Below are 12,229 nucleotides of genomic sequence, written 5' to 3'. Positions count from 1 at the left end.
AACCTCTTTTTAAAATCTCTTATGAAGTTAGTTTTGTAGCATTAACTGGGAATTTGATGTTTTTGACTGATATCATGATTGTCTGTTTGTTTCTTATCTACAAAGTAGTTCAAATTGCTGTCAGTTCCACTTCTAAATTTGACATTTCAGAAACGTGGATGAATGTCTAATTCGGACGTGAGACTGTGAGAGCTAGTTGGTTTAACATGGGGTCATACCATAGGTGGAAGATGAGAAATATGATTTCATGTCAACTGATGTTTATACAACTGAAATAGTCAAGTTATAAAATAGCTAAGGGGTTGAAAGTTCTGGGAGAGAAAGAGAGAAGAGTGAGCGAGAAAGAGGGAGGGAGAGAAAGAAAGAGAGAGAGAGAAAGCGAGAGAGATATTGTTGAATTATAAATTTCACATGACCCCAGTCAGATCATAAATCCCAAATCCACAGTTGAACACAATGTCCCAGTTAAAACAACACTGTGGAAATAGATTTTTTGAGAGAGCTAAGCTGCTTTTGTCCAACTGTAAGTATTGCTATGATTATTAAGATTTGTCTACTACTATTTCCTCCTAACACACAAATGCTTACTGGTACTTTTCAAGATAGTTCCACTTAAGGTATGAATTATATATTTTGCCACCAAGCGGATGCGTTTTTTTGGGTCCTTTAGAGAAAATATATGCACGCACGCACGCACGCACGCACGCACGCACGCACGCACGCACGCACGCACGCACGCACGCACACACGCACACACGCACACACGCACACACGCGCACACACACACACACACACACACACACACACACACACACACACACACACACACACACACACACACAGTGGTCAGCCAGCCAGGTAGTTATCCAGCGCCTTTTAACTGTCCGCCTCCTTGCCATTAAGACTATTAATGGTAAGGTAATGTGTGGTGTGTGTGTGTGTGTACAATGGCAATTACCCCAGCCTCATGGCCAATACTCAAAGGACCATTCAAAAGGCATTCATCCTGAGAGGGGCCATACGATATGACAGAGGCCTGGAGTAGTCCCTTGTGACTGCACACACTCCAACACACCAGCACAAGCACACACTCTCTCACTCTCTATGGCACCTAGCTCTGGAATGTAAGTCTATACAGTGTAATTCAGCAAGGCAACAGTTTGATCTTAGCAGCCACAAGTGATGAGGGTTTTTCACAAGCTGCTAACCACAAAACTATGGTGGAGTTTCATGAAGCTTTAAAAGCCACTTTGGGCCTCCTCCCTCTCCCAACAGAAAGTAGTAAGCTGCCAGTCAGAGTTGCTGCGGATTGCTGTCACTTTTCCACTGGTGAAGAGAATACAGCTAGCGAGAGGCTGCTGCTTCAAGTCAGAAGGAATGACACAGAAAAGATACATCTGTAATCGAACCCTATTCCTTACATAGTGGACAACTTTGGACCAGAGATGTGGGGCTCTGGTCAAAAGTAGTGCACTACATAGGGAATAGCATACAATTTTCGTGCACACCCTAAGAGATGAGTGAAGAGTATGGTTTGCAGACGATGTGCTTAGAGGCAGCTTGTCCTTCACAGTCTCATCTAAAACCCTCTGAGCTAAAACAGAGATAATTAGCAATATAACCATCTGCTGCTGCTCACTAATCTCAAATTGACCATGGCAGCATCCCAAAAGGCACCCTATTCCCGATGGGCACTGGTCAAAAGTAATGCACTATATAGGGAATATGGTGCCATTTGGTGCCAGCTCTTGTCATGAACACCCACCATGTAATCTGGACATTGACAGTTCACACCCACTGGCCTGGCATAATGATGTCTGTCTGCCCCATAGCTGTAATAGCTACCACCTACTGTAGAATAAAACTCTCCATTACATTCAGAGGCCTTTACGAGAGTCCAGACTCTATTAATTATTTAGCATAATATGTCATTGAGGAAGTGTCACTTCAGAGTTTGGATAAGAGTGGGTGACTTTTCAGATTTGGCACATCTTGGATGGATGGAACTGAGAAGAACGGACTTACTTTACTGGCTTTTGGTATCTCCACATGTTTTTTTTACAAATTTCTTTGGTTTTACACTTCCTTTGGCTTAGGTGTATTGCCCCAAAAGGAACATCCCGTTAAAAGCACGACCAGCACAAAATCCCAGGTGAAAATTAGTCTGTACTGGAACGTACAGCCTGTCACTGTCACTGCAATCATTTAAACAAATGACTCAGCTTTATGCTGCTAGCAGGAGACGAGAATCTCTGTTGGGGAGATGACTTCTTCAACTCTCGCTTTGACAGATATAGACTGCTGCATCGTTGAATTAGTCAACAGAGATGGCTCATTATACGATCATGTCCACCCAAACCTCTGAATGTCTGACTACCCCAACAGAACAGGTCCTCTATTCACAGCCTCAGTGGTCAATGATCTAACAGACTCATCAATCAATCATTAATATCATTAATTATGTTTGTGTTTTTGGATGGTTCCTTAGAGGCTACAATGCAATAGAGGTCTCAGAATTCTGGGCATGTTCAGATGCTGTTTTAAAATTGCACATGAAACCAGTCTTCTACCTTCAGACTCTGTCTGGCCTTTCAACATGTACTTTTATATCTTTAAGGCAAACCAAACAAAATATCTGCAAGGAAATGCAGTCTTGGTTTTCCGCCAAGGTGTCTGTGTCTGAGCAGAGATAACAATAGCCAACATCAGCCTTCTCCGTCTAATTCAGACAGCTGAGCTGGGGTGTTACGTCTTTCTGTTCTCTTAATCCTCCCAGCGTTGCCACGACAAGGTTACACCATCGCCGATGTCGTCGTCATGGCAACTCCTCATCCTCACCACCAGCCTCCTCTCCTTCTCCTCCCTCCTCCTCCTCCTCCCACACCCTCTAGCCCCAGTTATCCATCCCAGTGATTTGTTTGCAATTAAAACATAGTGCTCAGAGTGGCATAGAATAGATAGATGAACCAGAGGATCTGCCCTCATTTAACCGAGGTTAAAATTCCTCTGAGGCATTTTGGCTGCTCATCACTAACTCCTCCTGCACCAATGGCTGCATGGATAAGACTATATCATGCATCATTAGGCCAGACTTGGCATTCAGGTGCTAAAATGGAGAAGGAGAAGGAGGAGGTGAGGGAGCTGGCCAGGAGAAAAAAGGCTCTTTCAGTGATGACTCGTAGTCTCCAGAATGGCGGCTGGTTTGGTGTCTGGTCTGGCTCCTACAAACAGCTGTTTTCAATCTATGGCCTGATTTATTGAAAACAGAGACTCTATGCAGAGTATAGTAGACTGTGAACTATGTAAATGGCCATTGCAATACAGAATGAACATGGTTAGTGAGGTTATAGGAGATGCAAATAGCCTGCTGCCCACAGACGATCCATAGCACATAAACAGTATAAAGCCACATGTCATATATGACCCCTTTTCGCATTACATATTTCACAACATTTGAATATCTGGTGTGTGTAAGGCTACAATGATGGTAGAAGATTCAGAGTGAACAGTGTCTATGTGCTGGGCTTCTATCAAATAGAACCAGAGAGGATGCTTGATGTAAATTCATCTTTGAACTTGCCCTCACAGTTGTTTAATCCTATGTACAATAGCTCCAGTTATTATGTCTAACATTTTGCATATCAATCACCATCATGCACACAAGGGCACATTCACTATGATCACACAGAGAGCCATAGAAAACCAGTTTCTTGTAGTGAAAAACATGAAAAACATTCCATAGAAGTAACCATGAAAACGGCATACTTCCATGATGTATAGATGACATTCATAGCGTGAATTTGATCATTTCCATAGAGGGACTATACAGCTAAGAAACCCAAAATGCAACCAATCCTAAGATTTTGAGTCCCATATTATCACAAGCTTTCCTTAAAAGAAAATAAACAATCTCCCTTATCATACTAGTAGTTTAGGTGATTCATTCTACCACTTTATAAACAAGCATGCATCAAACATGAAAAAGACATACATGTCATGTACATGTGTAACATCATTGAGGATAACACACAAAATCTGTGACTTCTTTCCATTATGGTCCTCTTGAAAATATGATAAACATACTTTCTATTGTCTCTGGTGCTCTCGACACAAATCCTTTCCAAAGTCAGGAAAGTTTCAAGGTGGAACTCTGTAAAACATGTTTAATGTAATGACACCATCTCCAGAAATAGAAAGACAATGCATCATTATTGTTAGACTAAAACCCTTTACGTTATTGGTCATTAATTCTACTCCAGACATGCTGTCCAGAAAGGGGAACATAGAGGTCACTCACTGTTGAAGGGGCAATCCGGAACTCAAACAACAACAAAGCTGTAACCCTGACACTTTCTGAGGTTCCGATGGGGCATTTATACATATTCTTCAACAATCAATGCCTATATATTATTAATATAAAAGTTTTAAAAAGTGGATGTACCAATCACAGCTTGCCCCTTTGAAGATTCAGTTTGAGCTTTCCAGCCAGGCAGGATGTTCTCAACATCCAGATCAAATGTTGGAGTGCTATGGTTTGAGCCGGCTAATATACTCCACACATGCATGGTTTCACTCATTAGGAAATGTTGGCAAACAGAGATGTACTCTGTCCTAGTGCCAGGATTTCTATGGTTATGGTTGGAGGCACATACTGCAAAATACAATTATTCCTTTTAAATTCCAAATCTAAAAACTAAACTCTTGAATTTTTAATACTATCTTAGATAATCTGCAAATAGTTTTTTTTTACAGAGATCTACATTTGTTAGCTGAAACTACACAAGTCATTTCCATGAGAACATGTTTAGTGACAGACACATCTGGAGTGTGTGGAGTCAGGCAAGCCACAGTGACAGCCTGGCCCCCAAGTGGTAGAAGTGTGAAAACCAGAATGGTCAGATAGTTCTACCTAACCTCCCTGTTCCTTCCTTCTCTCTGACACGAACACATGGAGCCTGTAGAACTGCTGATATGAATCTCCAAAAACAAGCAAAGGCTCATTTTGAGAAATGTTGAAATAGATTTCTATGGTAATAAAATGTAGTATTGATTTACATAGCACAGTGCATGTTTCATGTGAGTAAGCTATGCTCTCATGAGGATGACACAGGAATCCGGTTCATTCATATTTGTTTATTATAGAACTTGTATTTTGTATACTGTTTCCACCAGAAACAATTAATTTTGTGTGCTGAAAATTAATGACAGAGACTCAAAAGCCTTGCCAGTCTAATATAGTATCTGGAACCTTATGGTTCCCTACAGGTAGTAGCATTGTGCAGGCAGGCAGGCAGACAGGCAGACAGACAGACAGTTAGTTCGGTGTTTGAAGCCTACAGCACTGCCTGAGGATGCCGATTCTCCAGTCAGGAGCAACTAGTAGGCAGAATTGTATTCATTTTCTATAAATATATAAACGCAACATGTAAAGTGTTGGTCCCAGGTTTCATGAGCTGAAATAAAAGTTCCCAGAAATGTTCCATACCCACAAAAAGCTTATTTCTCTCAAATGTTGTGCACACATTTTTATTTACATCCCTGTTAGTGCGCATTTCCCCTTTGCCAAGATAATCCATCCACCTGAGGGATGTAGCATATCAAGAAGCTGATTAAACATCATGATCATTACACAGGTGCACTTTGTGCTGGGGACAATAAAGGGCCACTCTAAAATGTGCAGTTTTGTTACACAACACAATGCCACACAACACAATGCCGCAGATGTCTCAAGTTTTGAAAGAGTGTGCAATTGGCATGTTGACTGCAGGAATGTCCACCAGAGTTGTCAGAGAATTTAATGTTAATTTCTCTACCATAGCCACCTCCAACGTTTTCAGAGGATTTGGCAGCACATCCAACCGGCCTCACAAAATGCAGTCCGTGTGTAACCACGCCAGCCCAGGACCTCTACATCCGACTTCTTCCCCTGAGGGATCATCTGAGACCAGCCACCCAGGCAGCTGATGAAACTGATGGGTATTTCTGTCTGTAACAAATCAAATCAAAATGAATTTGTCACTTGCGCCGAATACAACAAGAGTAGACCTTACCGTGAAATGCTTACTTACAATCCCCTAAACCAACAGCGCAGTTCAAGAAGAGTTAAGAAAATATTTACCAAATAGACTAAAGTAAAAATTATAATAAAAAGTAACAAAATAAGAGGCTATAGACAAGGGGTACTGGTACCGAGTCAGTGTGCGACGGTACTGGTTAGTTGAGGTAATTTGTACATGTAGGTGGGGGTGAAGTGACTATGCATATATAATAAACAGAGAGTAACAGCAGTGTACAAAAGGGAGGGGGGTCAATGTAAATAGTCCGGTAGTGATTTGATTAATTGTTCAGCAGTCTTATGGCGGAAGAAGCTGTCGAGGAGCATTTTGGTCCTAGACTTGGCGCTCCGGCACCGCTTGCCATGCAGTAGCAGAGAAAACAGTCTATAATTTGGGTGACTGGAGTCTGACAATTTTATGGGCTTTCCTCTGACACCGCCTATTATATAGGTCCTGGAGTGCAGGAAGTTTGGCCCCAGTTATGTACTGGACCGTACGCACTACCCTCTGTAGCGCCTTACGGTCAAATGCCGAGCAGTTGTCACCAGGCAGTGATGCAACCGGTCAGGATGCTCTCGATGGTGCAGCTGTAGAACCTTTTGTGGATCTGGGGACCCATGCCAAATCTGTTCAGTCTCCTGTGGAGGAAAAGGTTTTGTCGTGCCCTCTTCACAACTGTCTTGGTATGTTTGGACCATGATAGTTCGTTGGTGATGTGGACACCAAGGAACTTGAAACTCTCGACCCACTCCACTACAGCCCTGTCAATGTTAATGGGGGCCTGTTCGGCCCACCTTTTTCTGTAGTCCACGATCAGGTCCTTTGTCTTGCTCACATTGAGAGAGAGGTTGTTGTCCTGGCACCACACTGCCAGTTCTCTGACCTCCTCCCTATAGGCCGTTTCATCAATGTTGGTGATCAGGCCTACCACTGTTGTGTTGTCAGCAATCTTAATGATGGTGTTTGAGTCCGGTTTGGCCACGCAGTCGTGGGTGAACAGGGAGTACAGGAGGAGACTAAGTACACACCCCTGAGGGGCCCCAGCGTTGAGGATCAGCGTTGCAGATGTGTTGTTGCCTACTCTTACCACCTGGGGGGCGGCCCATCAGGAAGTCCAGGATCCAGTTGCAGAGGGAGGTGTTTAGTTCCAGAGTCCTTAGCTTAGTGATGAGCTTCATGGGCACTATGGTGTTGAACGCTGAGCTGTAGTCAATGAACAGCATTCTCACATAGGTGTTCCATTTGTCCGGGTGGGAAAGGGCAGTGTGGAGTGCGATTGAGATTGCGTCATCTGTGGATCTGTTGGGGCGGGATGCAAATTGGAGTGGGTCTAGGGTGTCCGGGAGGATGCTGTTGATGTGAGCCATGACCAGCCTTTCAAAGCACTTAATGGCTACCGATGTGAGTGCCATGGGGTGGTAATCATTTAGGCAGGTTACCTTCACTTCCTTGGGCACAGGGACTATGGTGGTCTACATGAAACATGTAAGTATTACAGACTCGGTCAGGGAGAGGTTGAAAATATCAGTGAAGACACTTGACAGTTGGTCTGCGTATGCTTTGAGTACACCCGTCCTGGTAATCCGTCTGGCACAGCGGCTTTGTGAATGTTGACCTGTTTAACGTTTTTGTTCACATCGGCTACCGAGAGCGTTATCACACAGTCATCCAGAACAGTTGGTGCTCTCGTGCATGCTTCAGCATTGCTTGCTCTCAAAGCGAGCATAAAAGGCATTTAGTTTGTCTGGTAGGCTCACGTCACTGGGCAGCTCGCGTCTGAGTTTCCCTTTGAAGTCAATAATATAGTCATCAGGACTATATGGGGCCATGTTCAAACCCCTGGCCTCAGATATACACAGTAAATAGGCCTATATGGTCTATGACTCTATGCACTGTAACAACTGCTGTCTATGGCTTTAATTAATAAATGTACTGTATTCACAGGTTAACATATAACATTAAAATGACAGTGGGATTTCACAAATTACTCCAGTAAATTGTAGATATCCATAAAAAGGAACTACTGTACTTTTCTGGTAAATGTTTGAGGACCCAAGACACCCACAGCCTACACATTGCTACACAATTTGGGGCTCCTGATCTGAACAAATAGAAAGCTCTTTGTATGTGTACTGTGGATGGCCAATGCCCTGGAGTCTACAGCTGCAGAAAACAGCTGCCTGTAACAGGGTTGGGTTGGACTGAACAGGGGGCAGTGGGGGAGGACATGAGGGGCTTGACTGTTGTCTTGATTCCTTCCCGTCCTTTCCTCTCAGCTGGTCTTCCGCTTTCTCCGTCTTCCTCTCTGTCCTGACAAAAAGAATCCTGTCTTCCAGAAAAAAGGGTCAGCGATTGAGCGCTTACTTCCACGCATGTGGACACAACTGCTCCCTCTGTGGCAGTGTGAGTGTGAAGTCACCAGGAAGCTAATCACCACTAGACCGGAACATCCAGACACTGGTGTTATCTTACAGTTAGAAACACCATGGACAAATATCGAGATAATCGCTCATTGACAGACATGATGTCTTTCTCTCACCAGGATCCAGGAACCGTGAGCCTTTTCATTACAATTTCAACATTGACACATTGAATACATAACAGTCAGATACATCTGCACTGTCACACGTTAGCTTACAACAATTTTCGGTGCTTGTCCCTTTGTTGTTCTGTATATAAAATGTAACACAGCAATCCACAAAGAGAGGTGAACTGAATGCGTGAAATCTCCTGTAGGCTGGCTAGTTAAAATCAATGCTTGCTATTTGCATGGTTCAGTCAGATGTCTGTTGTTCCCTGTTGGCTTGCAGAAACTCCTGTTGGAATTGATTTGAATAAAATTATGCCTTTCACACCCCAAGGAACTTGATTGTTGACAAAATGCCAGGTAGCCAGGACGATATTTGTACTCAACTCTACATAACAATCAGACATACTGTATCTACATAGCTCCATATTCCAGGGCAGTTGTCATGGTTAAGCTCTGAGGGCTGCAGTATCTAGTGAGAAATTAAAAGGTGATTCTTAAACACATCCATCAATCACTCTCTCACAAGTGGTAGAAGATGAGGTGGTGATGTTCTGATCTGACAGTCATTTACAAAAACACCCTTTATGTTCAATCTAACAGGTGCCACGCTCACGCACACGCACCTCATAATTTATCTCAGACTGGGAGAGAAAACAGTTTAAAGTAATTGGAATGCAGTTTTTCTTGCGATGGAAACAGAAAACAATTGACACGGTAAGAGAAAAATGCAATCACTGACGTATAGAGTTACATGTGTCATTGACCAGCGAGTGTAATGTGACTGACTAGGACAGACACCGATCCTGCCAACGATGCGGCTATGGACCCAGTACACTTACTATGGCCCTCCCGCTAGGTTTATCCCCATTAAAACACAGCAGAGACAAATAACAAGGCTCCTCCTACACACCAACTCATTGGCATGACAACGAATGACCATAGGACAGCAAGACAGCACAAACAGATATGGAACCAGGCTACAATTTATTTACCCTTATTTTAGATGTTCATTGGCAGTCCAAACATGGAGGTCTCTAACCCTGACATGAACCACTGTCTTGCATCACAAATGGCCCCCTTTTGGGACATAAGGCCAGGACTTTACCTAATGGAGCCCATCACTTTAAAGGAAACTAAAGCTGTTGCTTGAGTCCAACAATCTCCTCAGGATCTAAATAACGTCATTAGTAGATTATCTTAACTAACTGGCTCACTGAAGCTGACTGACTGGCTGACTGGAGCAGGCAGGGGGATAGATAGAGAAGTACAGCATCTGCATCCCAAATGACACCTTATTCCCTTTATAGTGCACTACGTTTGACCAGGGCCCATTGGGCTATGGTTAAAATAAGTGCACGGTGTAGGGAATAGGGTTCCACTTGGGACCTACATTCAAGTCCTTCTTCCACATGATTAATTAACGAAAAAAGCAATTCTGATATGCAGATTTAATTGCCATTTTGAGAGGTATCAGGTATCCTTCGGAAAGAGTTAACATGATGTAAAAGATTACAAATGAAGTCCTTTATGTCTGTTGGTCTCCATCAATGCAATCTGACATTAGAATTCAACCTCAGAGTTTAAAGAACATTTTACTGGCACGGACAAACAATGAATGGAGTTCAGGGATTTGTGAGAATTCAGGTATTCGATTAATTGTCAAATAAATGTAAAAAATCTTAGAATGCACTCATACCTGTACCAGCCAGGTCCCCCGTGATACCAGTCAGTATTCCACGTCCATCCATGTCTGAGGAAGTCGGAAGATGACATGGAAACCGGCCACTAGTGGCAACAGTGAGCGCTGTTACCTTCAATTGGGTTTTGGATTTGCTATGGCATTGTGGACAGGGATGGCAGATGGGCGTAAGAACTGGGTGTAAGCACCTGCCTCTGAATCCAAAGGTTGCATAGAACGTTTTTTATTTAAAAAAGTGTAAGCCTATCCCAAACCTTAACCATTTGGAGTAAATACCTAACCTTAAGATTCATGAGTTAATGCCTAAACGTAACACTAACCTTAATCTGGAGTTAATGCCTAAACTTAACCTTAAACACTTCGAAATTCAGAACTTGGACATTGGACTTATGATAAACATGGATGGTATGTCTAATTCTGACGTCAGACTGTAAGAGCTAGTTAACCTGTATAGTATATACATTTTCTTATTGTATCGGTTATTTAATATTTTGTGTTAAAATACAGAAAATGATATGTGACTCATTTGCATAAATACACTAGCTGTATGTTTTTAAATTAATATTATTTCTTTGATTATTTATTTTAAGGGGGCTGATACATGGTTACTCCACTTAGTTCGAACACAGCCACATCACAGTTAGCCTGCGTCTGCTAAATGCAGTACAATATAAGGTTTGGCTTCGACATTCAAGTCCTCATAGTTGACTTCCGACTAGTTGACCTGAGACTCTTAACATTTTTAAAAGCTTTGGATGGGTACGGAGGAAACTGCTGAAGAAGAGTCTTATATGACCCTACTAGTCATTGCCCTAACGGGGACAAATAAAGTTGTATTGATTAGAATGGAGTCTTTCACAGTCTAGATAAGCATCAACTTTTGATCAAAGGAAGAAAAAAACATCATGAACGCATCTCAAATGGCACTCTATTCCCTTTATAGAGCACCACTTACCCAATGAGCCCTGGTCAAAAGTAGGGCACTATAAAGGGATTAGGGTAACATTTGAGAGACACTCTATATCACATGACAGCGAGGTTCCAGTTCAGTTCCCGGCCTCTGCTATAAGGACAAACAGATTGGTTGTGTTGGCCGGGAATTCACCTGGTAGAGGCAGGCCACAGTGGCTCTCAGGGTAATCAGGCAGTCAGAGGGGGTATTAATTTTTTATTTCAAAAGAGAAAGAACGTTACTAATATTGGTGGACTTACTTGACCTAACTCAAATCCAGGTGTATAAGCTAATTAATTTCACACTACAGAATATACCACGAAATCATTACCAAATATATTTCTTATTTGGTTGAGGTTCCTACTTTACTCAAGTTAAAACTCAATCTCTTCCTGGGGTGGCTTGAATCTTAAATGCATCGAAAGCCAATCAATATGGTGACAGTAGTTTTCAGCCTGAAACCTGTGCAGGTAGCTCACAAAGAGGCTACCTATTTACTCAGCCGACCGTGCAGGCAAGCTAGGAGAGAAAACAGTAGCCTGGCAATATGAAAGACATCACTGTTTTTAGACATGGAGGGTCTCGTGGGACGAAAACCCTCCAAGGCCTAGATTCTACTATTGACAGTGTGTTTGCAAAACAACATTTGGAAGGGCCCAAATGCAAGGATGTCTGTCTCTGCTGAGCAGATGGACCAAAGTTCAGGCAATTTTCAAATCCTTCGTGAGAGAGAGAGGTAAGAGAGAGAGAGAGAGGTAAGAGAGAGAGAGAGAGAGAGAGAGAGAGGTAAGAGAGAGAGAGAGAGGTAAGAGAGAGAGAGAGAGAGAGAGAGAGAGAGAGAGAGAGAGAGAGAGAAAGAGAGAGAGAGAAAGAGCCCCATGGCTAACTAACACAACAGACGGCCCACAACACCTCCGGGTGGAGAGAAGAAGAGTGGGAGTTAGAAAACTAGGAGTACTGGAGGACAAAACTACTTTGAAGCCGAAAAAACA

At 42.8% G+C, this 12,229-nt stretch overlaps 1 long non-coding RNA gene across 1 annotated transcript; it reads right to left on the bottom strand.

Moving 5' to 3' along the window:
* Positions 1-5,510: 5,510 nt before the first annotated feature.
* On the bottom strand, positions 5,511-10,458 carry LOC135574362 (uncharacterized). The gene is made up of 2 exons (XR_010465412.1): positions 10,283-10,458; positions 5,511-5,986 (listed from the first exon to the last, which is right to left on the bottom strand). It is a non-coding gene; the product is annotated as an uncharacterized LOC135574362 (long non-coding RNA).
* Positions 10,459-12,229: the final 1,771 nt, after the last annotated feature.

The sequence above is a fragment of the Oncorhynchus nerka genome, linkage group LG12, assembly GCF_034236695.1.
Source record: "Oncorhynchus nerka isolate Pitt River linkage group LG12, Oner_Uvic_2.0, whole genome shotgun sequence".
Lineage (NCBI taxonomy): Eukaryota > Metazoa > Chordata > Actinopteri > Salmoniformes > Salmonidae > Oncorhynchus > Oncorhynchus nerka.
Note: the sequence above shows the minus strand (reverse complement) of the source record. Positions and strands in the feature narration are given on the sequence as shown.